The sequence below is a fragment of the Typopeltis vanoorti genome, chromosome 3, assembly GCF_054136105.1.
Source record: "Typopeltis vanoorti isolate ZY-2024b chromosome 3, IOZ_Tvanoo_1.0, whole genome shotgun sequence".
Taxonomy (NCBI): Eukaryota; Metazoa; Arthropoda; class Arachnida; order Uropygi; family Thelyphonidae; genus Typopeltis; species Typopeltis vanoorti.
The window spans coordinates 47,724,705-47,729,271 of record NC_143551.1 but is presented as its reverse complement, the minus strand read 5'-3'; positions in this window follow the sequence as shown (position 1 = coordinate 47,729,271).

Genomic DNA, 4,567 nt, shown 5'->3' with positions numbered 1-4,567 from the left:
TGTGAATGACATTTTCTACAGCGGAACGCAACAGATCTGCATTGATTTGCCTCACATGTGTTGCATTATTTCTCAGAGAATAAAGAAGATGAGATAGATGCATTGAGTGAGATCGCGTTGTTGAATAGTGCGATAGAAAGAGCAAAACAGCAGCTAGAGTGCATGAACAAAAGTAGGCTGAATGAACCAACCAATAATAAAAGGTATGACAGGAAAAATAGACGTATGAATGTGAACATGAACAAAATGAAGGATAGAGTGCTGTATGGAGACTCGTTAGTACGAGGTGTGTTAGTAGAGGATTTGACAAAATCGTACCAACCTGGTGTGACCATAAAGGACGTAACTGAGTCTTTTAGAGAGCAAAAGGAAAGGGTGAAAGAAATGATTGTTTTTTGGGGCAGGTACAAATGATTTGAAAGGAGATAAAATGGAAATGATACAAGACCTGAATGAATTGTTTGCGGTAGCAAAAGAAAAGAGTGAGAGAGTTAGAATGATTAGTCTTTTGCCACGGTATGACAGTGAAATGTTTAAAAGGAGGGCCATAATTGCGAATGACGTTATGCGTGGGTTATGTATGACGAGTGGTGTGGAATTTGTGGATGTGTGGAGTGAGTTTGATGGGCGAAAGGATCTATATAAGATGGATGGCTTGCATTTGAATGGTTACGGTGTAAGAAGACTTGAGAAAGTGTTGCTGAATGTAGTGGATGTGCAAATTCAGGGAAACTAGATTTGTTAAGGGGGGGGGAGTAGATATATACAGTCCTTATGGAGGCAGTTGAATGTAAGAATGAATATAATATGCCAGAGCAAATAAGGACAACAAATCTGAGTGGGATAGTTAATATAAGGCATCAAGGTAGGGTTGGGGCTAATGGAGGTCTTAAATTCATGTACACTAATACTAGGAGTATTAGGAACAAGACGGAAGAGTTTTTGGCCATGGTTGGCACTTCCAGACCACAGGTTATAGGTATTAGTGAAACATGGCTAACTGTAGATGATATAACTAGTGGCATTGAATGTGATGGGTATAGTGTGTTCAGGAATGACAGAGAGAATAAAATGGGAGTAGGAGTATTGTTGATGATAGCTGATGAGCTCCAGCCAAGGAGAATAGAAGTTGAATTGCAGGATAGAGAAAAGACCACATTTGAGGCCATTTGGTGTGAGATTGTGGCTAGCAGAACTAAATATACAATTGGGTGCTGCTATAGACCAGGTGATGGAAAAGATGGTGGTGACAGTATGCACAAGCAAATAGAAGAAATGGGTGGAAGGAGGGTGATTATTATGGGAGATTTCAACTATGGTCGCATTGATTGGAGTGAGGAGAGGACACACGGAAGGAAGGAAGTGGATTTTATGCGGTTATTAAAGGATAACTATCTGCGACAGCATGTAATGGAAAATACTAGGGGTCAGAGAGTGCTTGACCTAGTAATTATATCTGAGGATTTGGCTGTAACAAATATGACCACATTGCCACCAATCGGTGAGAGTGATCATAGGGTCTTAACTTGGGAGGTGGCTAAAGGTGTAGAATTTTTAATTAAGACAGGGTACATGTGGAATTATCGGGCTGGAAAGTATGACAAGCTTAGGAGTTTGATTGGTTCAGTGCCATGGCATGTATAACTGCAAGGACTAGAAGTTGATAGTGCATGGGAGGTAGTTAAGAAGTGCTTGCTTGAAGCAATGGCTGACTGTATACCTAGAGTCCGAATAATAAATCAAGTAGGGGTTAAATGGATGAATAACACCATTAAGCTTGAGCTGCAAAAAAAGAAACAACTATGGAGGGAATTTAAGGAGAAGGGTGACCGGCAGGCACATGAACGGTATAAAGCGCAGGCCAGAAGGGTGACGAGTGTGGTAAGAAAAGCAAAAAAGGATTACGAAAGAACATTGGCCATGCAGGCTAAAGAGAATCCTAAACAGTTTTTTAGATATGTAGCAAGTAAAAGGAAAAATGTACATGGCAGATTGATTTTAAAGAATGCCGATGGTAGGGAGGTAACTGAATCAATTGAGATAGTTGAGTTACTGAGTGAGCACTGCAAGAGTATATCATCCAGGTGGTGACATTGAAGAAACGAATAAACCAGTAGATTATACGGGAATTGTGGTTAATGAAGTGGAGGTGAGTAGTCTATTGCATAACCTCAATGTCAATACATCTGTGGGATTGGATGGTATACCAGCTCGTGTTGTACGAGAAGCAGCTAAAGAATTGTCAGTACCCTTGACCATTTTGTTTAATTTGAGTCTCGGGTCTGGGTTAGTCCCGAGCGTGTGGAAAGAGGGGAAAATAGTTCCACTGCATAAAGGTGGTTCCAAGACTGCTGTTGTAAATTACCGACCGATTAGCATATCAGGAATCATTGTCAAGGTCTTAGAGAAATTAGTCAAGAAAAGAATACAGGATTGGATAGATGAAAATGGGATACTGTATGGGGGACAACATGGTTTTGTGAAGGGTAGATTATGCCTCAGTAACTTGCTCACGTTTTATAACACAGTGACGGCTGAACTGGATAGGGGTAATGGGTTTACAGTGACACTACTGGACCTTGCCAAGGCCTTTGATAGGATACCACATGGAACCCTAATCAGTAAACTGGAGCAAATGGGTATAGATATAGGGTTGGTGAGATGGATAGGAGGGTGGTTGAAGGAGAGATATCAAAAAGTGGTTTATTCTGGAGTGGAGTCTAAAAGACGTCTTGTGACTAGTGGAGTGCCACAGGGCTCTGTTCTTGGACGACTGCTTTTCAATTTGTTCATCAATGATATTGGAAAGGATCTGAGAGGAAGTGTTCACTTGTTTGCTGATGATGCAAAGTTGGGTAGAGCAATTGTGAGTGCACAGGATGTCAAAATGTGACAGGATGATTTGGATAGTTTGGAGGACTGGGCTAGTAAAAATGGATGTCAATTTAATGTGGCAAAGTGTAAGGTTATGCACTTTGGGGTGAAAAGAATAGCAGCAGTATATCGCATTGGTGGAACCATACTCCAGGAGATTGATGAGGCCAGGGATTTGGGAGTGTTGGTGGATAGGGAGTTGAAGTTTAGGGGGCACATTGCAAAAGTAATTAAAACAGCTCACCAAATCACTTGGCTTCTGAAAAATACTTTAACATGCAGAGACGAACAAGTTGTTGTTCCTCTGTATCGAGCCTTGATAAGACCCCATCTGGACTTCTGTGCCCAGTTATGGGCACCAGGGTTTCTTCGTGATGGGGAGGAAGTGGAGAGGGTCCAGAGACGAGTGACCAAGTTGATAGCAGTTCTGTGGAATGACCCTTATTAGAATAGGTTGAAGATTTGTGGGTTGCAGAAATTGGACGATAGGTGAAGGAGGGGTGATATGATTGAGACATTCAAATTACTGAAGGGTTTTTATAAGATTGATCCAGAAGATATTTTTGAAAATATGACTGGTGGTGGGAGGACTAGGTGCCATGCATGGAAGCTGGGCAAGAGCGTGGTTGACAAGGGTGTTAGAGCTAGGTTCTTTACTTGGAGAGTGGTAAATGAGTGGAATAAGCTTCCAGAGTCTGTTGTGGGTGCTACGACCGTGAATGAGTTCAAGGCAAGGTATGATAGATACTGTGTGAATGTTGAATAGTTGTTCTTGACATGATGTTAGGGCCTCCTTCGATGAGTCTGTCGACTCCTTGGAGTTTCCCGGAACAATAATAATTATTGTCTTTCAAGGTTGCTAAATCAGGAACATGTCCTTCCTACACCACGCGTTTCAGATGTCCCCAAAACCAAGTCACAGGGGTTAAGATCAGGCTAACGAGGTGGCCATGCTGTGAGAAATACACGATTAATCACTCTGCGTTCTGTGAAGTGTTTTTGTAACATTCGCTATACCGTCAATCCAATGTGAGATGGTGCTCCATGAATATCAGAGCCAAGGAATCTTCGCTGCTGTAGAACCACAAATTTGCACAGCATCTCTCAAGCTGCGCAATCATCAGTCCCCTTTACACTTTTGGTAAGTGTAAAGGGGACTGATGGAGCACGAGGGTTATTCGGAGCCCAAATGTGAAAGTTAACACTACCGTTTAGATAATTGTGAAATTATCTAAACGGTAGTGTTTTTAGGCAATTGTGAAAGTTAACACTACCGTTTAGATAAAAATGTGACTCATCACTCCACAAGGTTCTTCCACAGCCACACATCAACCTTCATTCGAATTAAAAATATCAAGGAAAACTGTAGTCGAGTTTTTTCCGCATCATGAAGCAAAGCTTGAATGTGGCATTTCCAGTTGCTTTGATATTGTCGGAGCACTGCTGGACCCTCATGCGTTATTGATTCCATATTCCACAAAGATAGTTGCAACTTCAACTTGTTGAGTAATAATCCATTTGTGCCATCATCCTGGCCTCACTGCTACAGATTCACTATTTTCAAATCGTAAAATCATTTTTCTTAGATTTATTGCCATTGGCCATATTCTTTCCTTCAAACACCGAGCTTCTCGAAGTGCGGTATTAGTGTTACTGCCATGTTCCAGTAAGGTGAGATCCATAGCACTTCAGA